Source organism: Phyllobates terribilis, unplaced genomic scaffold (genome assembly GCF_046119375.1).
Source record: "Phyllobates terribilis strain yellow unplaced genomic scaffold, ASM4611937v1 Scaffold_192__1_contigs__length_3615891, whole genome shotgun sequence".
NCBI lineage: Eukaryota > Metazoa > Chordata > Amphibia > Anura > Dendrobatidae > Phyllobates > Phyllobates terribilis.
Genome location: NW_027362952.1, coordinates 1,615,401 through 1,642,766, shown reverse-complemented (window position 1 = coordinate 1,642,766; position 27,366 = coordinate 1,615,401).

Below are 27,366 nucleotides of genomic sequence, written 5' to 3'. Positions count from 1 at the left end.
CGGGTCTGTTCACAAGGAACAGGCAGCCCGCTACATCGTAGGGATTCAGCTTAGTCTTACTGTAGGGACAGCTTTTCCCTTTCTTTCCTTAGTTTATGTTGCAGATCATAACATAATCCATGTTAACTGGCTGCAAGTGTGATTTAGTTATTGCTAATTGTATCCAATTTGGCTTTAGGACAATTATTTTTGTGTTTTTTCATTGAAGACAAATTAAATGAAGATAATAAGACCAAAGAATTTGTGATTGCAATCATTTTCAGGAAGAAACTGAGTATTATCTGACAGAATTGCAGGGGTGCCAATACTTTTGGCCACCACTGTATAGGAGCTGAGTACAGGCGGCTGCTGGTGCCCCTGATACCATTACTATGTGGCCCTTACACCTGATATATAGGAGCTGAGTACAGGCGGCTGCTGGGGCCCCTGATACCATTACTATGTGGCCCTTACACCTGATATATAGGAGCTGAGTACAGGTGGCTGCTGGGGCCCCTGATACCATTACTATGTGGCCCTTACCCCTGATATATAAGGGCTGAGTACAGGCGGCTGCTGGGGCCCCTGACACCATTACTATGTGGCCCTTACACCTGATATATAGGAGCTGAGTACAGGCGGCTGCTGGGGCCCCTGATACCATTACTATGTGGCCCTTACACCTGATATATAGGAGCTGAGTACAGGCGGCTGCCGGGGCCCCTGATACCATTACTATGTGGCCTTTACACCTGATATATAGGAGCTGAGTACAGGCGGCTGCTGGGGCCCCTGATACCACTACTATGTGGCCCTTACACCTGATATATAAGGGCTGAATACAGGCGGCTGCTGGGGCCCCCGATACCATTACTATGTGGCCTTTACACCTGATATATAGGAGCTGAGTACAGGCGGCTGCTGGGGCCCCTGATACCATTACTATGTGGCCCTTACACCTGATATATAGGAGCTGAGTACAGGCGGCTGCCGGGGCCCCTGATACCATTACTATGTTGCCCTTACACCTGATATATAGGAGCTGAGTACAGGCGGCTGCCGGGGCCCCTGATACCATTACTATGTGGCCCTTACACCTGATATATAGGAGCTGAGTACAGGCGGCTGCTGGGGCCCCTGATACCATTACTATGTGGCCCTTACACTTGATATATAGGAGCTGAGTACAGGCGGCTGCCGGGGCCCCTGATACCATTACACTGGTGCCTTGTTATTAGGTCAATTCCATTATAAAACATTGTATCCGTCATTGTTGAGCTCTGCTGGGACTCTGTATCCCGCCTGCATTGCATAATGGGGCCCCTGAATACTCTGCACATAAGGGCCCATAGCTCTAATTATGTTGTTTGCAATAGTCGCCCTCCTGCCACCCTGTAATATCGGGTCCCTGCCTAGTGTGCCCCCTATGACTTAATGTCCCCCTGTACGACAGAGGGCACATTCACTCTGTCTGGACCATTATAGTCTATGGCCACGTCAGATCATATGCCCCAATCCCGTTCAGGTAAAGGCTGCAGCCACCGCAGCCATGCTGCCTTCAATGCCCCGCTCCTCCGCCACTGCCGTTCCCCCCACCACCCAGAGCCACAGTATATATATATATATATATATATATATATATATACACACTACTCAAAAAATAAAGGGAACCCTTAAACAACAGAATATAACTCCAAGTAAATCAAACTTCTGTGAAATCAAACTGTCCACTTAGGAAGCAACACTGATTGACAATCAATTTCACATGCTGTTGTGCAAATGGAATAGACAATAGATGGAAATTATTGGCAATTATCAAAACACTCTCAATAAAGGAGTGGTTCTGCAGGTGGGGACCACAGACCACATCACAGTACCAATGCTTTCTGACTGATGTTTTGGTCACTTTTGAATGTTGGTTGTGCTTTCACACTCGTGGTAGCTTGAGATGGACTCTACAACCCACAGAAGTTGCTCAGGTAGTGCAGCTCTTCCAGGATGGCACATCAATGCGAGCTGTGGAAAGAAGGTTTGCTGTGTCTGTCAGCGTAGTGTCCAGAGGCTGGAGGCACTACCAGGAGACAGGCCAGTACACCAGGAGACGTGGAGGGGGCCGTAGGAGGGCAACAAGCCAGCAGCAGGACCGCTACCTCCGCCTTTGTGCAAGGAGGAACAGGAGGATCACTGCCAAAGCCCTGCAAAATGACCTCCAGCTGACCACAAATGTGGATATGTCTGCAAAAACGGTTAGAAACCAACTCCATAAGGGTGGTATGAGGGCCCGACGTCCACAGATGGGGGTTGTACTCACAGCCCAACACCGTGCAGGACGCTTGGCATTTGCCACAGAACACCAGGATTGGCAAAGTGGCAACTGGCGCCCTGTGCTCTTCACAGATGGAAGCAGGTTCACACTGAGCCCATGTGACAGACGTGACAGAGTCTGGAGACACCGTGGAGAACGATCTGCTGCCTGCAACATCCTTCAGCATGACCGGTTTGGCAGTGGGTGAGTAATGGTGTGGGGTGGCATTTCTTTGGAGGGCCGCACAGCCCTCCATGTGCTCGCCAGAGGTAGCCTGACTGGCATTAAGTACTGAGATGAGATCCTCAGACCCCTTGTGAGACCATATGCTGGTGCGGTTGGCCCTGGGTTCCTCCTAATGCAGGACAATGCCAGACCTCATGTGGCTGGAGTGTGTCAGCAGTTCCTGCAAGATGAAGGCATTGAAGTTATGGACTGGCCCGCCCGTTCCCCAGACCTGAATCCGATTGAGCACATCTGGGACATCATGTCTTGCTCCCTGGGACCCGTTCAAGCTCCGGAAGGGAGCGAAACGGCCATCGTCCTCTCCCTCACTCCCCCGCACACCCTTAGGGGTCTCCATCCTATGCCGCCAGACAACATGTACTGTTAGTACTAATAAAGGACATCTTCGGAACTTTTGTTGAGTGCTACCTTTATTTTTGCTTCTGCATTACTAGACTGTTTACTTGGACATGCACCACCATGTATCCGGGAGTTTCATTTCATTGAATGAGAGGTGTATTTAAAGCAGAGGTGGTGCCGGATTTCTTCTCTTTTATTGCTCATTTGACATGTCTTGCTCCATGCACCAATGTCACGTTGCACCACAGACTGTCCAGGAGTTGGCGGATGCTTTAGTCCAGGTCTGGCAGGAGATCCCACAGGAGACCATCCGCAACCTCATCAGGAGCATGCCCAGGCGTTGTAGGGAGGTCATACAGGCACGTGGAGGCCACACACAATACTCAGCCTCATCAGGAGCATGCCCAGGCGTTGTAGGGAGGTCATACAGGCACGTGGAGGCCACACACAATACTGAGACTCATTTTGACTTTTTTTAAGGATATTACATCAAAGTTGGATCAGCCTGTAGTGTGTTTTTCCACTTTAATTTTGGGGGTGACTCCAAATCCAGGCCTCCATTGGTTAATAAATGTGATTTCCATTGATGATTTTTGTGTGATTTTGTTGTCAGCACATTCAACTTTGTACAGAACAAAGTATTCAATGAGAATATTTCATTCATTCAGATCTAGGATGGGTTATTTGATTGTTCCCTTAATTTTTTTGAGCAGTGTATATATAAATATACCAGGATGGGGGATATTAACAGAATTGGGGGACATTACCCCTATAACAGTGTAAGCAGCAGACCCCCTCCCCCTTAACAGGGCATAATGACCACATTTTTTGCTTACATTTTTTTTCTATTTACCTACTCTAAAACCTAGGTACGTCTTATGGTCCGGTGCGTCTTATAGTCCGAAAAATACGGTATATGCATTCAGTATATATATACTACTAGCTATTGAACCCGTTCTACGCCCGGGTGGACAGCATTTTTATTGGTATATGGTCTCCCATGCTGGTATGTGCTGCCCCCCTCCTTGTATTTGTGCTGTCCCCATCCTGTCCCCACCATCCAATCCTGGTATGCGTGGTACCCCTCACCCCCAATCCTGGTATGCTTGACACCCCTCACCCCCAATCCTGGTATGCGTGGCACCCCTCACCCCCAATCCTGGTATGCGTGGCACCCCTCACGCCCTATCCTGGTATGCGTGGCACCCCTCATCCCCAATCCTGGTATACGTGGCACCCCTCATCCCTATCCTGGTATGCGTGGCACCCCTCATCCCTATCCTGGTATGTATGGTACCCCTCATCACTATCCTGGTGTGTATGGTATCCCTCATCCTGGTATGCATGGTACTCCATCCCTCATCCCGGGATATGCATGGCACTCCATCCCTCATCCCCAATCCCGGCATGCGTGGCACCCCTCATCCCCAATCCCGGCATGAGTGGCACCCCTCATCCCCAATCCTTGTATGTGTGGCACCCCTCATCCCCAATCCCGGTATGCGTGGCACCCCTCATCCCCAATCCCGGTATGCATGGCACCCTTCATCCCCAATCCCGGTATGCGTGGCACCCCTCATCCCCAATCCCGGTATGCGTGGCACCCCTTTCACACTGTACACACATACACAAAAAAAAAACAGTTATACTCACCTTTCTTCTCTGTACTCCAGCACTGCTGCGTCCTCTTCTGCCAGAGGCCGAGGGAGAAGTGCGGTGCTGGAGCACCGCGCTGTCCGGCGCCATTTTTCTGAAGACACACTGTAAATGTGTCTTCAGTAAAATGGCGCCGGATAGCGCAATGCGCATGCGTCGATCTGACGCCTTCACTCCGCCCCCGGTCTCCAGCGAAGAGAGGCGCCGCGACAACGCTCCTCCCGGTCAGGTAAGTATGTAAGTATGGCGCCGGAGATCGCGGTATGCGTTCAGTGTCTACGCATCCCGCGATCTCCGGCGCCATACACCTCCTCTTACCTGTAACGGCTGGATGCGTGCTTCTCTCTGGAGCCAGGCTGCGCATCACACATGCGCAGTCTATCGAAGCTTCAGACAGAGACACGCATGCCGCCTTATATATACTATGGTAGATCGGCCCACTCAGTTGCACACAGAAGTAGCCACCGGAGCGCTGTCTCCTTAAGTCTCTCACTGGTTTATTTGAAGATGCTGCATAAGCCAGTGAAGAGTTAGCAAAAATAAATACGTGCTTTCTGACCTAAGGAAAAACAAAACATAACATACAGCCGTGTTGCTGTGGGGATCTGCCCGCTCAGGAGAACAACCATCCACTAGTTCAGCTTTTCCTTCTCAGGACACACAGCGCTGGAGTTCCTCTCTACAGCCCTACTGAACACTGAATGCCTTAGAAGGCCGTCTATATATATCCTAGTCCTCACCCAGGGGTGGAGATATGATGAATGACCTCCCAACCCGTTCTATGGTCGTTCACAAAAACCCAGCCCTTAAAATGGCCGATTAATCCCTATCAACACATAGTGTGCTGGTGTAAAACTTATGGGTTTCAAATCACTGAAGCTAATAGCCTCAGTGAAACATACCTCCCCTCCAGCACTTTGCCAGTGACTTTGTCACCATGTATATATAATCAGCATACTGTATATATATTATAAGCATACTGTATATATCCTTTTAAAAGCAGAAGTGTTAATAAATTATTTTTATCAGTTAACAAAATGCAGAGTAAAGTTTGATGGATGAACCAAGATCTCAGTAATAATAATTGTATTTTTTTTTTATTAATAATAGGATAGAAGGGAGGGACAAAACCAGGAACAGAATCAGTAGGCAAACTTATAATCAGGAAAACAGCCGGGGTCAGATACCAGGTGATCAGTAACCGCCACGTCTGCGAGCAGTATGAATACCGCGGAGCCTGGTGACAGAGGTGATACTGAGATTGTCCCGGCAGAGATGTAACAGTCAGAAGGCCACCGGTAGATGGTGAAGGTCCTTCTGTACAGCTCCAGCAGTGATGGTGGATCTGCTGGACTTCAGGGAGCTGGATGCGGAGGTTTACCGTCTTTTAGATGTCTCTAGGGGAACGGTGACAACACGCAAATACGCGAGCAGCCCTGGATAATCCACGCCGGCAGGATGATAGGATCCGGCGGAAGATGGAACCTATGAGAAGAGAAGGAAATATAATGTAAGTGATGGGACTCCATATGACATGATACTACTGTGCGGTCACTGTGGCCGGACGGCAGAGGAATCTCATCACACAGAGGTCAGGGATCATCGTCAGCCATCATACATGTGACAATCCCATCTCCGACAGATGACATCTGCTCCACATGAATTATTCTCACTGACGACATCACACAACATGGAGATGACTCTCACACTTACCTCGTCTCTTTTTCCCCTTTTTCCCATTTTCTGATTTTTCGTCATCAGCTGGAAATTCTGATCAAAAAGAAGAAAAAACAACAACTCACTAAAGACATATTGTTATGGGGTCTGCATTGTATCGCTCCTGTATATAGTATATAGATTGTTCTAGTCCTTTCCCCTATAGTCCTGATAATCTGGTATTACACAATAGGGCAGAATAAGTCCTATATACCGGACATGACCTAATATGAGGGGCATTAGATGTGTCACTAATATGGAGCAGTGAGCGCCCTGTGTGCCGCCATGTGGTGCATCCCTAATGAGCGATATTCTACTATAGGAGACGATGTCTCATTATGATGACGGAGGTTACTGGATGCAACAATGTATCACAGAATCCATGATAATACTGTACAAAGTTACAGAAATGGAGACACAGTATGGGCCCATGGGCAAAGTAATTGGGATCCATGGAACATAGATAACATAGGAGACCTATTACAGAAAAACCATGTGGAAATATTTCACCGTTGATGACAACATTCACATTGTTTGTGCTATAGACATGTACATACCTGACAATGGGGACGAGGACGGCAAGCTGGTTATAGCATCGTCTCTAGCAGATTCAGGAGAAGATCCTTTCTGCCTGTTAGGAAGAAGAAAAACGTGTAAATCACAAGTAAATTCAGTATAAAAGGTATTGTCTCACTAGAAGAACCCTGACTATAAGGCCTAATAGGACATATGAAAGTCATAGTGGGGAAGTCTCCTGCTCAAAACTACCTTCTATGGAGCAGAGCGGAAAACAACTACCAATAATGGCCAGCATGTAATACTACATCTGTCCCACAATGTGGGCAATACTACCAATGCCTGACCAGCAGCAATTATGGGCTGTTATCTCCAGCGGATTCTGAAGCCAAAAGCGCAATGACCGCTGATCATGTGGCAGTGGATGCTGCATTCGATATGATGGTATTTATGTCCTATATTTGGTGTTGTGCACATATATTAGTCTGGAGCTCCCAGTAATGACTCCACAATCTACTCACATTTCTGAGATGTTTCTGCTGGATGCCGGGGTACACTCTGGAGGGGACTTGATAACGGTGGTACAGAGCTAAATAAGGACAAAAATAAGATATGAAATTATATTTTTTACTTTTAGAGGTCTTTTTATGTATTCTGGATTTATTGATCACTTACTTTAGAAAGCCTTTTAGAGGATGTTGTAAAATTTTGGAAGAAAAGGCTCTCATTATCCTCACTTGTGTCCTCCTCCTCTGAGACAATAGGCTTGTCTGTATCAGCGTGATCTACAATACATAGGTAATGAAGTGTTATTAGTGGTTGTCAGTATAACACAGTCACCATTTATCACTACTATTAATGGGAACCGATTGTCACATATTATGGAAGATGAGACAAACAGCCGCTTAGTCTAGATGATGTCTTCTACTTACTGATAAATAAGCTGGTGTCCATATCTGACACAAGCCGAGGAATGTACTCTGGCTTCTGACTTAGAAGGTTTTCAAATTCTAAGTCACTCAGGAATGGATAACTCTTGATCTCAAATGCTCCTCCTGGAAAAAGAAAAACAAAAGTGATGCGGATGTTGCTAGAGGCTGCTCCATATCTGAACAGTATATCTGAAGTAATGACAAAACTGAAGGAAACAAACTAAAAGTTATATTATGGAGAACTAGAAATAGGCAAGCAGATAGAGGAGTGCTGATCCTCATGGACAGGAGCGATGAGTCCTCGTTGTAAAAAGTGAATATTAATACTAATACAGTATATCAGTTACCTGTCCCAAGTCTTTGTGCAGGATTTGTTCTGAGCAGGTCATTAATGAGGTCCTGAGCATCGGGGGGAGGAGAGCGATCCCAATCCCAAATTATGTCTCCTGTTATATAGAAAATTACAGAAAATAAAACCTCTGTTTTGGACTGTAAGATAAAGTAGACGAAATAACTAAATTCATGTAACCAGTCAAAGCAATGATCGGATTATTCTACTTACCAGTGACAATATTTTTATAGAGCTCAGATAGGGAATCCCCATGAAATGGTACATATCCCACCAGAAACTCATGCAGGATGATCCCCATTGACCACCAGTCGGCAGGTCTTCCATAGCCTTTCTTCAGGATGATTTCTGGGGCCATGTAGAGCGGGGTGCCACAGTCCTGGAAACCAACAGAAGGTAAAGATAAGAATCGATGAAATGATTATTATGACAAGTTCTCTACATAAAAAGCCAATGACAGAAGATAAAATATCAGTGGAAAAGTTCTCTAGAAATGAAGAACGTAGAGAAGAGACAATAGTGTGATGAGATTTGTAAAGAACAAGCTAAGATCCTGTAAGTGATGCCAACCTCATGGTCCTGGAACTCTCTGGCGATGTCCTCCAATGATTCCCTGTGGGTGTTGGTTTCTGGTATCATGACACCAACTTTTGAAATCCCAAAATCGGCGACTTTAATGTGTCCAGCCGGTGTAATCAGGAGGCTGTGAAAGAGAAGATGGTTTTAGGCTCACGGGCTGTGTGGTAATAAATAACTTCCCCCTTTATTATACTACAGGGGGCACTTACTTCTCTGGTTTCAGGTCTCTATGCAACACACCATAGCTGTGCAGGTATTCCACAGCAAGTATCGCTTCTGCAAAGTACAGGCGGGCCAAGGGGACAGATAAATGACCCCTGGTGCTTAGGAGGGTCCCACAGTCTCCACCTATAGAAGAAAGGAAATATGAGCGGTGAGGGGTTTATACAGCAGATCACCACGATGGATCATGAGAAGTGAGCGGAGACATTGGGGCAGGAGAGAATATATACAGATATAATGTATAGAGCACAGAATATTAGTCTGAGGTCATGGTGAGATGTCGTCCATGTCACTAATAAAGTGATGTCTCATCTCGTCTACAGCTGGCGATACTGACGTGCTCAGTGCGGACATACAGGGAGATCACACACATCAATGACTTTCCATAATATCTATAGTAAATGCTCTGCGGGGATGTAACCGTCCACGGGGACAAGTCCTAATGATATGAGTGGTGATAAGATGTCAGCAGACATGGGCTGAATATAATACATGTACATCTCCTACCTCCTACATACTCCATGACCATACACAGGTGAGATCTAGTAGGGAAGGAGCAGAGCATGGAGGTCACAAAGGGACAGTCAGCGAATGTCAGGATGTCCCTCTCCAGATAGGCCCCTTCCACATGTTTTGGAGTATCCAGGTCCCGCTTGGCAATTTTCTTCATAGCGAAGATCTTCTGTGAGTCTTTATGGTGAACTAAGTGGACAGACCTGGAGAGAAGAAGAAACCATGGTTTATAGTGAATCCTTATTAACAGTCCTTCTATAGAAGTCATTATATGATCTTCTGTACTAATGTTTAATACCAGAAGTCCGACCATTACTAGAAATCCACATCTAGAAATACATTAAATAATACTACATAGATCATCTATGGGAGGGTCTACACAATGCCACGTCTGCCGGACCCTCACTCAGGTCACATTATCACCTGTGGGAGGTCTGCACAATGCCACATCTTCCACACCCTCACCCAGGCCACATTGTCACCTATGGAAGGTGTGCACAATGCTAGGTCTGCCAGACCCTCACCCAGGTCACATTATCACCTATGGGAAGTCTGCACAATGCCACGTCTGCCGGACCCTCACCCAGGTCACGTTATCACCTTTCACCTCAGATCATGTCCCTATGATAACACTGAATGGCAAAGCACAGAGGATGAAGCATTATCATAGGGAACCCTGAGAAATGTGGCTTATGCTAACTGAAATCTCACCCAAAAGATCCGCTGCTGATCAGCTTAGATGTTTCGTAGTCGCTCATACGCGGCTTTCTCGCCGGGATCAATGATTCCATCAAGTCCTAGAAAAGAAGAAGAAGAAGAAATGATATTAAGATCTAGAAGCTGCTGGAGAAAATCTCCAGATGCAGAAACGTCTCCCCCTATATTATGTCCCAGCTGATGTCACTGATCCGATAGGTGAGCAGAAACCTGCTGACGGATTCCCTATAATATAAACGCTATTATCTAATGCAATAGTGTCATCTCCTCTAATAATAGAGGCGCCCCCTGGTTATATGGGGGATAATACTGGACGGGTCATTTACACCCCGTGATCTGGTGATACACAGACATTTACCTCTATAATACTTACACCGGCAGGTTCTTGGATCTCCGGGATCTCTAAGATTACACTGTCAGGATCCAACAGCTCAGTTGTTTCTAAAATAGCGATAAAATGATGAGGAAATAAAATGTATTAGAGGATATTAATCCTACAGACATAATACAGCAATATAATGGAGAAATGACTATTCTGTATGGAGGACGATGTGGGGCCCATTATTCTGTATGGAGGACTATGTGGGGCCATTATACTGTATGGAGGACTATGTGGTGCCCATTATTCTGTATGGAGGGCTATGTGGGGCCATTATACTGTATGGAGGACTATGTGGTGCCCATTATTCTGTATGGAGGGCTATGTGGGGCCATTATACTGTATGGAGGACTATGTGGTGCCCATTATTCTGTATGGAGGGCTATGTGGGGCCATTATACTGTATGGAGGGCTATGTGGGGCCCATTATACTGTATGGAGGACTATGTGGGGCCATTATTCTGTATGGAGGACTATGTGGGGCCCCTTATTCTGTATGGAGGACTATGTGGGGCCCATTATACTGTATGGAGGACTATGTGGGGCCCATTATTCTGTATGGAGGGCTATGTGGTGCCCCTTATTCTGTATGGAGGGCTATGTGGGGCCCATTATACTGTATGGAGGACTATGTGGGGCCATTATTCTGTATGGAGGACTATGTGGGGCCCATTATACTGTATGGAGGACTATGTGGGGCCCATTATTCTGTATGGAGGGCTATGTGGTGCCCCTTATTCTGTATGGAGGGCTATGTGGGGCCCATTATACTGTATGGAGGACTATGTGGGGCCATTATTCTGTATGGAGGACTATGTGGGGCCCATTATACTGTATGGAGGACTATGTGGGGCCCATTATTCTGTATGGAGGGCTATGTGGGGCCCCTTATTCTGTATGGAGGACTATGTGGGGCCCATTATTCTGTATGGAGGACTATGTGGGGCCATTATTCTGTATGGAGGACTATGTGGGGCCCATTATACTGTATGGAGGACTATGTGGGGCCCATTATTCTGTATGGAGGGCTATGTGGTGCCCATTATTCTGTATGGAGGGCTATGTGGGGCCCATTATACTGTATGGAGGACTATGTGGGGCCAATTATACTGTATAGAGGACTATGTGGGGCCCATTATTCTGAATGGAGGGCTATGTGGTGCCCATTATACTGTATGGAGGGCTATGTGGGGCCCATTATTCTGTATGGAGGACTATGTGGGGCCCATTATACTGTATGGAGGACTATGTGGGGCCCATTATACTGTATAGAGGACTATGTGGGGCCCATTATTCTGAATGGAGGGCTATGTGGTGCCCATTATACTGTATGGAGGGCTATGTGGGGCCCATTATTCTGTATGGAGCACTATGTTGAGCCCATTATTCTGTATGGAGGGCTATGTTGTGCCCATAGTACTTTATGGAGGGCTATGTGGGGCCCATTATTCTGTATGAAGGACTATGTGGGGCCCATTATACTGTATTGAGGACTATGTGGGGCCCATTATAATGCATGGAGGATGGACTATGTGGTCCCATTATACTGTATGGAGGACTATGTGGGGCCCATTATACTGTATGGAAGACTATGTGGGGCCATTATACTGTATGGAAGACTATGTGGTCCCATTATACTGTATGGAGGACTATTTGGGGCCATTATACTGTATGGAGCACTATGTGGAGCCCATTATTCTGTATGGAGGACTATGTGGTGCCCATTATACTGTATAGAGAACTATGTGGGGCCCATTGTTCTGTATGGAGGACTATGTGGGGCCCATTATTCCGTATGGAGGACTATGTGGGCCCATTATTCTTTATGGAGGACTATGTGGGGCCATTATTCTGTATGGAGGACTATGTGTTGCCCATTATACTGTATGGAGGACTTTGTGGGGCCTATTATTCTCTATGGAGGACTATGTGGGGCCCATAATACTTTATGGAGGACTATGTCGGCCCATAATACTGTATGGAGGACTATGTGGGGCCTATTATTCTCTATGAAGGACTATGTGGGGCCCTTTATACTGTATGGTGGACTATGTGGGGCCCATAATACTGTATGGAGGACTATGTGGGGCCCATTATTCTCTATGGAGGACTATGTGGGGCCCATTATTCTGTATGGAGCACTATGTGGGGCCCATTATACTGTATGGAGGACTATCTGGGGCCTATTATTCTCTATGGAGGACTATGTGGGGCCCTTTATACTCTACGTTGGACGATGTGGGGCCCATAATACTGTATGGAGGACTATGTGGGGCCCATTATTCTCTATGGAGGACTATGTGGGGCTCATTATTCTGTATGGAGGACTATGTGGGGCCCATTATTCTGTATGGAGGATTATGTGGGGTCAATTATCCTGTATGGAAGACTATGTGGGGCCATTATACTGTGTGGAGGACTGTGTGGGGCCATTATTCTTTATGGAGCACTATGTGGGGCCATTATTCCGTAAGGAGGACTGTGTGGGGCCATTATTCTTTATGGAGTACTATGTGGGGCCATTATATTGTATGGAGGACTATGTGGGGCCATCATTCTGTATGGAGGACTATGTGAGGCCTATTATTCTGTACGGTGGAATATGTGGGGTCCATTATTCTGTATGGAGGACTATGTGGGGCCCATTATTCCGTATGGAGGACTATGTGGTGCCCATTATACTGTATGGAGTACTATGTGGTGCCCATTATACTGTGTGCCGGACTATGTGGGGCCCATTATTCTGCATGGAGGGCTATCTGGGGCACATTATTCTGTATGGATGACTTTGTGGGACCCATTATTCTGTATGGAGGACTATCTGGGGCCCATTATTCTGCATGGAGGACTTTGTGGGGCCGATTATTCTGTTTGGAGGACTTTGTGGGGCCCATTATTCTGTATGGAGGACTATGTGGGGCATTATTCTGCATGGAGGACTATGTGGGGCCCATTATTCTGTATGGAGGACTATGTGGTGCCCATTATTCTGCATGGAGCACTATGTGGGGCCGATTATTCTGCATGGAGCACTATGTGGGGCCCATTATTCTGCATGGAGTTCTATCTGGGGCACATTATTCTGTATGGATGACTTTGTGGGACCCATTATTCTGTATGGAGGACTATCTGGGGCCCATTATTCTGTATGGAGGACTTTGTGGGGCCGATTATTCTGTTTGGAGGACTTTGTGGGGCCCATTATTCTGTATGGAGGACTATGTGGGGCATTATTCTGTATGGAGGACTATGTGGGGCCCATTATTCTGTATGGAGGACTATGTGGGGCCCATTATTCTGCATGGAGCACTATGTGGGGCCCATTATTCTGCATGGAGGACTATGTGGGACCCATTATTCATTATGGAGGACTTTGTTGTACCCAGTATACTGATTGGCTCGTGACTTTTTCCAAGTTTTTCATTTTGGCTCTCTGTATGTTTGATTAGAGAGTGGAAAGAGTAAATGTGAAATGATCCCCTGTTCTCTATAATATCCGGATATTTCCTGTAGAAGGTTGTGTGATCGGCTCACCTGTAGTCAGATCGCTGCTCGGTCCCAGCTGACTCGTATTAGGGTCAGGGGTTTCTGGGGTCACATTTTGCTCATCTTCGGTGTCGCCTTCTGGTGTCTCCTGATTGATAGAATATATAGAATTAACACGAGGAACCTTCCACTAAATGACCAAATCCACAAATCAGGAAGGACTGAACCTGCATTTACAGACGCACCAACTGTAACTATACAGATCAGACGCCATCATGAGGACTTTTCTCAGATAAAATGGATTAAAATGAGGTAACATTGCAAAAACATTAATATGGATAATAGAGGGAGACAGAGGCGGAAATACAGACTTCCCACCACTGAGCTGTGACTACATCAGCAGAATACAGACTGCCATCAGCAGAGACAGGCGGCCATATTACCTCCTGTGCTTGCCAGGGGCTGACAGGGAGGCCGATAAGATCTAACACCAGATCTTCTGATATCTGGCTGGTGATCTGGAGAAGATCAGAAAACAAGGACGTGTGATAGAGAAGATGATGGATCCTTACCGGGCGTTCCGATGAGCGGGCCGGACCTTCCAGTACACACAGGACTTTTTCGGCCAGTTCTTTAACAAAAGACAAATCTCTATATTGAGATCTTTTTTCAACCTAAAAAGAAGAAAAGAAACACAAATGAATAATCTCGAGATGAGAAAGATCACAATGAAGGCGGCCATTGTATCTGACGTCTGCTCCTCTCTGCAGATACATTGACTACATATCTGGGGTCTTGTCCTGTTTTATATTGGAAGAAAGAAGAAGCTTCTATCCCACCATTATTATCCATTATTGTGGAGAAGATTTGTGCGGAGCGTCCACCATTTACCTGCTGTAGTAATGTCCTGATTTTCCATAGCGAGAAACTGCAAGTGCTCAGTCACTATGGAGCCAACAACGGCAGCCATGACCCTGTGTAGATTGTACACAGTGACTGTGAGCTCTGATGTCATAATGGCCGACCATCACTAGTGATGTCATCATGGAATCTTGTGATGGAATCTTATAGCGGCGGCTCTGCACAAATACATGCTGCCAAGCAATATTTAAAGTGTGTGGGGGCTCATGCTGTATATAGGGGGCTATGTGAGGGCTCAGCTATTTATAGCGGGCTATGTGAGGGCTCATACTGTATATAGAGGGCTATGTGAGGGCTTGGCTGTATATAGTGAGCTATGTGAGGGCTCATACTCTAAATAGGATTCTGTGTGTGAGCTCATACTGTACATTGGTGCTATGTATGGGCTCTTACTGTATAAAGGGTGCTGTGTGTGGGCTCTTACTGTATATAGGGTATGTGTGTGGGCTCTTACTGTATGTAGGGGGATGCCAGCACACTTAATTCTGCTCAATATTAAGTGATACAGTTAATAATATAAAATATAATTCATATGTTAATATTGAGCAGAATTAATTTCAGCCTATTGATTCGGCCTACACAACAGTCACATTTCTCATGTGGCCCCTCAGTAATATTACTTTCCCACCCCTGCTCTATTATGTATAGCGCTCTGTTATGTGTAGTGCACCCGAGCACCTGCATGTTAATCGAATGGCTTATCACATGATCTATCAAAGGCAATCTTGTGACATGTCATGTGATACATCGGGTGCTGTGGCCCCACACCTCCTAAACTGCCCAGGGCCCTGGCTACTCTTAATACGTTCCTGCTTCTATCCCACCATTATTATCCATTATTGAGAAGTTTTATGCGGAGCTTCCGCCACTTACCTGCTGTAGTAATGTCCTGATGTTCTGAGGTAAATCCGTCAGATACTCTGAGGTGAGATGACCTCGGTGGTATTTGGTCAGGCAGTCCCTTACAAGCTTCACCACCAGCCGGTGAGTGAAGCTGAAGACGCCATCGGGTGGTTGAAGCACAATCTCAGGGCGATTGGTGGTAAGAATCTCCCATAGAGCTTCTACTTGAAGATTGTCCAAAAGTAATTCAGCCATAGAAGCTGCAACTGCGATCAGTCACTATATATAATAGCGAGAAACTGCAAGTGCGCTCAGTCACTATGGGATAGCGAGAAACTGCAAGTGCGATCAGTCACTATAGAATAGCGAGAAACTGCAAGTGCGCTCAGTCACTATGAAGCCAACAAAGGCAGCCGTGACCCTGTGTACATTGTATATATAGTGACTGTGAGCTGTGATGTCATAATGCCCGACCATGACCTGTGATGTCATCATGGAATCTTGTGATGGAATCTTCAAGGAGTGGCTCTACACACATACTTGCTGCCTAGCAATATGCTTTTTTGGCCGTACTGTTTTATTTCCAAATACAACACAACCAGGATAAGGGAATGTTCACACGTTGCGTTTTTGCAGCATTTTTTTCCACACCAAAAACCAGGTTGTACTCAGGAAAAACACTGCATACAATCCACACTTATTTGCTGTGTTTTTGCAGTGTTTATACTTGTGTTGTTTTTTTTTCATTCATTTGAATGGGTGAAAAATGCTGCAAAACCCCTGAAAGAATTAACATCCTGCAAATTTAAAATAAAAAAAGGAAAAAAAACGCAGCATGTGAATGAGACTTTAGAAATCTCATTCACTAAGCTGGTACTGTAAAACGCAATGTTTTAGCAGCAGAAAAATAACCCTGAAAAAAATTCCACTTGTGAACATTCCCCAAAGATATAATAGTCATATTATGGGAAATATTGTGTATATTTATTCCTCGCGTGTCTTTTTTTTACCAAATAACATTTACCTCATTGGTTGGAGAGTTTACTATTAACAACTGTGACAAATATTGAAGAATTAATGATAAGTGACCCAAGTGATCAATCATTTACGTCATTAATGGTGATGAGCGAGCACTAAAATGCTCGGGTGCTCGTTGCTCGGGTCGAGCACATTGGAATACTCGGGTGCTCGACCCGAGTAACGAGCCCATTGTAAGTCTATGTGAAACTCGAGCATTTTTCAGGCGGCTCCCCCCGGCGGTCTACAGAGGGCCTAAAAATTGCCCAAATCGATGGGAATAATGCTCAAATGACATGGTAACAGCATGGGAAAGACCCCTGGAAGCATCTATGACTCCCAGATCACTGCTGTCAACACCGTGGTCAGAGGTATTACGCCACTTTTACAGACTCACAATAAAACTTACAAAAACGAAACCAAAATGGATTTTCCTGGGAAATATGTTAAGGAACATCCTTTCCAGGGTAATGACTTGTATATAAGGCAAAATAAATAACCAAAAACAAAAATGCTCCTCCACACCTTGGGCTATGTTCACACGTAGCGTTTTTGATGCGTTTTTACACTTTTGCATTGCTTTTAACCAACACAAATGCATTCACCTGGGAATGTCATTTTAACATTTTACAACATTATCTGGCCATGTGGTGTGTGACACATCATCAGACACATGCATACAGTGCTGAAAAGACGTGGGAACAGCATGGGGAAGACCTCTGGAAGCATCTCTGACTCCCAGGTCACTGCCTAAAAGTGTGCCCATCATAAGAGATGCTTGGCGCATGCGAAGATGCCTCCCGCCATGCACCTGTCGTTGCAGACTTGCAACAATCACCGTCCACGTCCTTGTCCCACTGCAGCGTTCACTTGTCCCTTCTCCATTCCTTGGAATGCAAGCGCAAGTATGCAGGTAGCCACCCACCTACCCACCCACAGGCTGCAATACTATACTGCCAAATTTTTGACAGCTGCTTGCACTTGAAATGTAGCCTTTTAGGCTCGTGGAGGCGGAAGTTTTTCATAACCTCATGCCGGCGGCGGCTGGGTGTCCATACTCGGTCCCCAGCCGCCAATATATTTCCCAGTATCGCCTCTGCCTTCCACAAGCACGGGTCCCACAACATTACCCGTGCCCCCCCAGTGCACTTACTGGGAACGACCGCCTAACCAAACACATGTGGACAGGTGAATGTGGCCAGGGACGGTACGGAGCCAGTCCGCAACTTTTTTTTGCTGACAGTTGTATTTAGCTCGGTGAAAGGACTGGCATAGAGGGAAACCGTATCTACCCTGGGTGTCATTTCTCCCAGGAAGTCCTGTAATTGAGCTTGTTGCAGAAGCAATGGCAGCCCATCCAACATCAACTCGCACTTGTCGGTGGTGCTTTGACACACACACATCTTTCTTTGCGCATTTAATTTCTTGAATACAGAGTTGGACAATGGCCTGATCTGTAATGCATTTTGAGAAATAACATGCATAAGCATGGCCGATCAACACTAAAAAAGCAGCCACAGAGTGTCCGGAAACCTTCCCCCACACTTTTATTAGCCAGGGCTGCTTTTCGGCAGGGTTGGACGGGCCCACCAGAGAGGGAAACCGTATCTACCCCGGCTGTCAGTTCTCCGTCACCAGGTTCCGCCCATTGTCACACACGACCATGCCTGGCTGTATGTTCAGCGGTGAGAGCCACAGATCAGGCTGCTGTGTTACAGCTTTCAACAACTCTGCAGCGCTGGGCGGTTTGTCACCTAAGCATTAAGCATGTTATCTTCAGCACAGCCTGTTGCCGCTTGGCCAAGGCAGTGCTGCAGTTCTGTCAGCTTGTGACTGATGTGGTCATTTCGGAGATGGAGGAGGAGGTGCATGAGCTGAACAATGTGATTACATTGAGGTTAAATTGCTTTTTATACTAAAGAAATATCCTATTGTTTTGTTTACGTTATTTTTTAAGACAAATGCGTTCACCGGGAAATGTCATTTTAACATTTTACAACCTTATCTGGCAATGTGGTGTGTGACACATCATCAGACACATCCTGTTTTATTTATGATGGAGGGACTCTGAAGGTCATAAAGCCTATTTTTATAGGGACATCAGATGGCCCTTACTATTCTTAAAAGGCCAGCAGTCTGCCCTAGCTATTGTTAGAGAGCCATCAGCCGGCTATGCTTTGTTGTTCCCATTATTAACAAGTGGGTCTCCTATACTGTTATTGCGTATCCAGGGCTGCTTTTCGGCAGGGTTGGACGGGCCCACCAGAGAACCGGAGACTCCTCCGGCGGGCCCTGGCTTCTCCTTCAGGAGAGTTCATAGTGCCGAGGTGAGGCCATGATGATGATAGAGGCCACCATCTGCTTAGTTTTCTGTTACTTGGAATGTAAGTGCAAGTATGCAGCCAGCCACCCACCCACCCACAGGTCACAACACTAAACTGCCAGATTTGTGGGCAGCTGCTTGCACTTGAAATATGGGTTTTTAAGCTCATGGAGGCGGAAGCTGTCCACAATCTTATGGCGGTGGCGACTGGGTATCCATACTCGGTCCCAAGCCGCCATTATTTTTCCCGGTATCGTCTCCGCCTTCCACAAGCATGGGTCCCACAACATTACCCATGCCCTCCCCAGTGGAAGGACCGCCTAACCACAAACACGTGGACAGGTGAATGTGGCCAGGGACGGTATGGAGCCAGTCCACAACTTTTTTTGCTGAGAGTTGTATTTAGCTCAGTGAAAAGACTGGCATAGAGGGAAACCGTATCTACCCTGCGTGTCATTTCTCCCAGGAAGTCCTCTAAAGCTGCTTGCACTTGAAATGTGACCTGAATATTACTGCTGGTACTTTTCTGTGGGAATTTGCTTGCTTCCTACCAGCCTGGAATATTTCCAGTAAACTATGGTACGACGCCATGGTATTAGCACTGCCCCAGTACCAGTAGCGAAGCCTTCCCCAATTTCCTTCTCAGGAATTTTATTTGGTAGACTGAGTGGCTGCCCAAATACATTTTCTCACAAAGGAGCTGAAGATAGCGTGGCAGTAGGTGCAAGTTTCTCCAGCCTGTTAGATATTAGAGGGTGAATGGCAGCATTGGATCAGTGGTTAGCACTGAAGACTTGTAGCGCTGGGATCCTGGGTTCAAATCCCAACAAGGTCAACATCTGCAAGGACTTTGTATGTTCTCCCCGTGTTTGCGTGTGTTTCCTCCTCAGTAAAAAAGCAGCCATAGAGTGTCCGGGAACCTTCCCACACACTTTTCTTAGGACTGCTTTTCGGCAGGGTTGGACGGTCCCAGCAGAGAATCCTCTGGTGTGCCTTGGCTTCTACCTCAGGAGAGTTCATGATAGCGCTAACTTTGCAGCTGCTATGGGGCTCTTGAGCAGGTGAGAAAGGTCAGAATCAAATCCTCTGGTGGGCGCAATGTTTTTCAATCTGAAACAGCTTATCAGTGGGAGTTGTATTTCACCACAGCCATATTCTTTAGCTCGGTGAAAGGACTGGCATAGAGGGAAACCGTATCTACCCCGGCTGTCAGTTCTCCGTCACCAGATTCCGCCCATTGTCACACACGACCATGCCTGGCTGTATGTTCAGCGGTGAGAGCCACAGATCAGGCTGCTGTGTTACAGCTTTCAACAACTCTGCAGAGCTGGGCGGTTTGTCACCTAAGCATTAAGCATGTTATCTTCAGCACAGCCTGTTGCCGTTTGGCCAAGGCAGTGCTGCAGTGCTGTCAGCTTGTGACTGATGTGGTCATTTCGGAGATGGAGGAGGAGGTGCAGGAGCTGAACAATGTGATTACATTGAGGTTAAATTGGTGACGCTGCTTTTTATACTAAAGAAATATCCTATTGTTTTGTTTACGTTATTTTTTAAGACAAATGCATTCACTGGGAAATGTCATTTTAACATTTTACAACCTTATCTGGCAATGTGGTGTGTGACACATCATCAGACACATCCTGTTTTATTTATGATGGAGGGACTCTGAAAGTCATAAAGCCTATTTTTATAGGGACATCAGATGGCCCTCACTATTCTTAAAAGGTCAGCAGTCTGCCCTAGCTATTGTTAGACAGCCATCAGCCGGTTATGCTTTGTTGTTCCCATTATTAACAAGTGGGTCTCCTATACTGTTTTTGCGTATCCAGTGACTGCAAGGGCTGCCAAAAATTTGGACACAACCCAATACCCCTTTGAAGAGACATAGAGGAGGGTCTCAGTAAAAAAAATGTTCCCATTATAAAGGTGCAGGTCTCCTATAGTGGTAATGCCCATGCTGTGACTGCAAGGGCTGACCAATTTTAGGAAAAAGCCCACTAAGAATTTAAAGACACACAGAGCAGGGCCACAGTAACAAGGTACGACATGTTCCCATTATAAAGGAGAGGGTCTGCTATACAGTTATAGGGTATGCAGTGAGTCCAACGGCTGACCAATTTTAGGAAAAACCCCACTAAGAATTTAAAGACACACAGAGCAGGGCCACAGTAACAAGGTACGACATGATCCCATTAGAAAGGAGAGGGTTTGCTATACAGTTATAGGGTATGCAGTGAGTCCAATGGCTGACCAGTTTTAGGAAAAACCCCACTAAAAATTTAAAGACACACGGAGCAGGGCCACAGTAACAAGGTACGACATGTTCCCATTAGAAAGGAGAGGGTCTGCTATACAGTTATAAGGTATGCAGTGAGTCCAACGGCTGACCAATTTTAGGAAAAACCCCACTAAGAATTTAAAGACACACAGAGCAGGGCCACAGTAATGACAATTTCCCATTAGAAAGGAGAGAGTCTCCCATAGTGTTTACCTATGCAGTGAATGCAAGAGCTGCCAAAAATTTGGAGGCACTTCAATGCCCCTTGGAAGAGACGTGGAGGAGGGCCTCATAAAAAATGTTCCCATTAGAAAGCAGCGGGCCTCCTATACTTGTAATGCCCATGCACTAAGTGTATGGGCTGACAAACATTTACCCCTGGGGGGTATACATGAACATACTGTATAAAAAAAAATTTTTACGGGCATCATAAACACCCTTTAAAAAAATTATGTGGGTGTTGCATCACGGACCACGGTCACCCTGGTGATATGGTGGTGGAGGATGAAGAGAAGGAGGAGGACAAGAGCAAATAGCCAAAATCAGTAAGTGTATACCCATGTGTGGGTGTAAAAAGGTGCATGGGAATACACCTCCCAAGAAAAGACACTGGATTGGAGTTTATGTTACGCTGCTTTCATTTGGTGGTGATGAGAAGTCTGGCCCAATCCACCCCTTGTTCATTTTTATAAGAGTCAGCCTGTCAGCATTTTCAGTTGACAGGCAGATGCGCTTATCAGTTATAATTCCACCAGTGGCACTAAAAACCCGCTCTGATAAAACGCTGGCGACAGGGCAGGCCAGGCCAGGACCTCCAAGTCATAGAGAGCCAGTTCATTCCACGTATCCAGCTTGGATACCCAATAATTATAAGGCACAGAGGAATCACGGAGGACGTTGGTACGGTCGGCAAGGTACTCCCTCAGCATCTTCCCAAACTTTGCACTCCTTGTGATAGTACCCCGCGCTTCAGGGCCTGTGCGATGGGAGGGTCTGAGAAAACTCTCCCAGAACTTTGACAGTGTTCCGCTGCCTCTGCTGGATTGAAGTTGTGTCTCTCTCGCCTGTACTCCTTGGTTGTCCAACAAAGTGTGCTCTCTGCCCCCAGCGTTTTCAGATGGGAATTTTCTTAATAGTTCCGCAACAAGGGCCTTCTGGTACTGCCCCATTTTTGTACACCTGTCTGCCTCAGGAATAACAGATATAAAGTTCTCCTTGTAGCGTGGGTCTAGAAGTGTCACCAACCAGTAATGACTGTCACCCAAAATTTTGAGAACGCGAGGGTCATGGGAAAGGCAGCATAACATAAACTCAGCCATGCGTGCCAGACTACTAACAGGCAAGACTTCAGTGTCCTCACCAAGAGGATGACTGACCATGCTCTCCTCCTCCTCCTCTCTGTCCTCTGGCCATCCACGCTGAACAGACGGTATGACAGCTGTGCAGGTAGTACCATCTATAGTGCATGAAACTAGCTCCTGTCCTTCCTACTCCTCTTCCTCATTGTCACCCAATCTACGTTGGGATGAGATGAGGCTGGGCTGTGTGTAATCACCCTGTATGGTTCCTTGCTCCATCTCATCATGCTCTGCCTGCAATGCATCCTCTTTGATTGTGAGCAGAGAGCGTTTCAGAAGACAGAGAAGTGGGATGGTGACGCTAATTGTGATGTCATCGCCGCTCACCATCTTGGTGGAGTCCTCAAAGTTTTGGAGGATGGTACATATGTCTGACATCCATGTCCACTCCTGAGGTCTTATGTGTGGAGTCTGAACTGAATACCGACGGCCTTGTTGATGCTGGTAGTCAACAACTGCCCTCTTCTGCTCACAATTCCTTCCCAACATCTGCAGTGTAGAGTTCCAACGCGTGGGGACATCACACAGCAGTCTGTGAGCCGGTAGCTGCAAACGCTGCTGAAGCACCCTCAAGGGCGGCGGAAGCTGTAGCTGACTTTCTAAAATGGGCACACTGGTGGCGTACTTTAACAAGCAGATCTGGCAGCTCTGGGTAGGATTTGAGAAACCGCTGAACCACGAGGTTAAGCACATGGGCCAGGCATGGTACGTGTGTGAGCTCGCCTCGCCTCAGAGCCGCCACCAGGTTCCGGCCATTGTCACACATGACCATGCCTGGCTGAAGATTCAGCGGTGTGAGCCACAGATCTGCCTGCTCTTTCAGAGCTGTCCACAACTCTTCAGCATTGTGGGTCTTTTCACCCAAGCATATTAGCTTCAGCACAGCCTGTTGCAGCTTGGCCGAGGCAGTGCTGCAGTGCTTCCAGCTTGTGACTGATGTGGTCATTTCGGAGATGGAGGCTGAAGAGGAGGAGGAGGCTAAGGAGGATGAGGTGCAGAAGCTGTAGACCGTGGGGGCAACGCTGATTGACCTAGGGCCCGCAATCCTTGGCGTCGGGAGGACGTGTTCCGTCCCAAGGTCCGACTGGGTCCTGGCTTCCACTATGTTAACCCAGTGTGCCACCAGCGAGATGTACCGTCCCTGCCCACAAGCACTTGTGGATGATATGCATCTCCTGCTTTAACAGACACAAGAGAGGACAAATCTTGCCAAGTAGCTGAGTATGTCTTCTGAATAGCCAAAACTGCACGGTAGAAAGGCATGGGTTGTTTCTCTGGGTCTGGCAATTGGTTACAGAGTGTCATGGCTTGAGTCGGTGTGAATTTTACATACATGATAGGTTCTGGTTTGCCAAGAGCAGGTGGTGGTATGATAGGCTTAAGGGTTAAATTAGATGGTGGTCTAGGTAGGCTTGGCAGCAACTTTTCTTCATCCACATCATTTTTAATTGGTACTGGTGTGATGGGAGTCACATGTGTTTGACAAGCATCTTTCATTGCCCTTGCAGTGTCAGTCTGTTTACTGACTAGACATATCTCGGTTAGATGGCAAGAAGGCTTAGAGGCCTCTTCTATCACTGTCTGTACTAGCTCCCTTGCACATGCTCTGACTGGGTATCCAAAGATACCGGAGCTAATTAAAGGAAGTGCTATAGTCTTAATGCCAGCAGTCTTGTTTGCAATGTCTAATGCTGCGTGTACAGTCTGGCACAAGAGCCGTGCACTATTATCTGGATAGGAAGGGTCATAGATGGGCCCCACTGCATGAATAATAGTGTTACAGGGTAAATCGCCTGATTCGGTAACTGTGACCATTGCTGGCTGGAAAGGACCATGTCGTCATACAATATTATCACTTTCCCTTTGAATACTGTCTCCCCCTGCCATGACAATATCTCTAGCCAGGCCACCCCTGTGCTGCAGGTGGCTATTGGTAGCATTCACTATAGCATCCACCCGCTGAGTGACCATGTTCCCTACACCCACAGAGATTAGTACCCCAGCCCCTGTCTGACACTGGGCAATCATTTTCTCAAAAATAGGATCCCAGTCCTCTGGGGGGCCCGACACAAAGCTGCCATTGTCCACATTTTGATATGATGGGGCAACAGATGGAGCCCCTTCACCTGAATGAGGGACAGGTGATGTAAGAGCTGGGAACATTGGTGTCGGAGGTGGGGAAGATGCTGAGGTAGATTGCTGAGGTGGGGTGTAATATTGTCCTTGCATAGTCACAACCGGATATATAGAAACTGGTGGAGAAACTAATTGGGCATTAGGCTTTGGAATATCTGTCGTCTCATTGTTATCAGGCCTTCCGGGTGGAGTAAGATGGCCGCCACAGAAAGTACCTGTGGGTGGGACTTCCTTTGAGTCATGCATTCCAAAGGTGGGAGGGCACCTGGGTGGTGTGTCTGTCCAAGAGCAGTCAAGAGAAGGCGCTGTGGCTACAAAGTCAGTGGGGAGGGGGGATGGTCTATGAACTCCACAATGTAAACCATTGTCCCCAGAGTCTAAAGTTTGCACATCACTCCTAGAACATGTCCACCCCCTGAGGCCATTATAAGGTGGTGGCTCAACATTTTTCAAAGCAACATTAAAAACATGGTTCTTAACATACATGTAATATACATCATCATTATCATCTGTTCTCTCTTCCTCTTCCCATCCCTCTTTTGCTATGTCATTTGCCATAGCCACAGATAATAAACCTGTTTCCTCTAGTTTACCCTTTTTTTTTTTCTTTTCTTTAAAGCTATTTTCCACAGCCCCCGCTGAAGTCTTCCCCTCCTATTCATTCCTACAATGTCCATTAACTGTTTAACCTTAGCAACATACTTAACCCCTTCCCTGTCAGCTACCAGTGTCTGAGCCGTATAGCTGTTATTCGACACCAACTTTCTTTGTGAACAGTCTCAAGAATTTATGCATGGCTGACGAACGTGGACACAATACAAACAGAAAAACGGACCAGACAAAGTGAATTCTTGTGTCAGTATGACTCAATGAAACAGAATAATCTCCTTATTAATAACCGCAGATACTAGCTGGCCAGCCTAGCTTCTGTTTCCTACCCTCGTGCGTTCTATCTTCCAAGAACAGGATGTTTTTTTAGGGAGCGATACAGAACTGCAAAACTTTCTTTTTTTTTTTTAAACCTTCCTCACATCATCCCCCCTACGTTCTCTCAAGAACAGGAGGTATATGGAAATGCAATGTGGGATTCCATCCAGGAGAATACTCCGTTCACAAGTCACACACGACAGCTCATCCACTAAGTCAGTCTCAAACACAAACAAATTAGAATAAGCAAAGGTTACAGTGGATTGGAATGTGAGTGGGTTTCGATAACACCAGCAGGGTCACCCCTATCCCCACTTAAGGATTACCACAACAGACCGACTCGTGCCCTCTGCTAATCTATGAACGACTGGAAACACAAGCAAGTCTGTAATTACAGTGTAATTAACTAGAGTTACCGTGTAAGGGGGGTGATCAGGCCCATCCAGTCATCCACGATCCACAGCTGGACACCTTCATTCGGTCTGCCCTGGTGTGGTGCCCGTGTGGTGCCCCACGTTGGGCGCCAATTGTGGAAGTGAGGTTCAAAGGACCCCAACCCTTTGCTTATCCCTTGCCAAATTAAATTATTCAAGTGTATACGTGAAGCTTTGATATCGGACAGACAGAATCAGATACTGAACTTTTCTTGTAGAGAAATGGCGCAGGAAAGATGTGTTTATTATTCCAGCATAACATATATATGTTCAGTATGGAGGAAAGTCCCAATAGGGTGTTGCCCTGAGGCAATTGAGCAATCACAGTGGTCTCTGGCCCATGGTATAGATAAGTCTCATTATCTTGTCCTATGGGGTTAAATGTTTCCTCCCCAGATATTCTCCTCATTCCTCAGGATATTCTCTTGGGAGGTGTCATGTTGAATCCTTTGTCTCGTCTCCTTCTTGTAAACAATTTGAAAGTCCACCTCTATAACCAGCTCCAACTAATCCTTTCAGGATATTTATATAGTGACACACGAGTACACATATCTGATATATATATATATCAAGGTTTTCATAATATTATTATATATTACCTTCTATGAATTGTTCTGTTAGCAGCTTATCCATTTCCTGCACACTGCCAGGGTCAGTTTGTTGAATAGCCCTCAAGGCTTCCTGCAGATTTAGGGCATAGTCTCTGATGCTGTCCTGTGCCCGCTGCTTACATCCATAGAACCTCATTTTAATCTCAGCGGAGGTACGTGTGTCAAAGGTACCCCGCAGCCGGGCCAGAATACCCTTCACAGTCCTTTTCTCCTCAGTGGGCCATGATTTTACCTCCCTTTGGGCTGCGCCAGTTAACTGCCCTGTCAATATGCTGACCTTCTGTTCCTCTGTCAGGGGGTAAACGTGGAACAAACTGTATAGCCTTTCCTTGAAGTCAGTTAGGGCATGGGGCTCCCCTGAGTATTTGGGCAGCCAGGCCGCTCCAGGGATGTAGGGCAGGGAAAAGGGCATCAGCGCTGCTGCAGCTGCTTTGGTGGTAGTGGGGGCCTCTGTGTCCGACATCTTCCTCCCCCCTAGTCAAGCGTGGCCTACCTTCCGACGATCCTCTTCTGTAGGCCGCGGCTCCGCTGCTGCTGCTATGGACGAGGACCTGGCGTCGCGTCCTGGTGACGTCAGCGTCGCT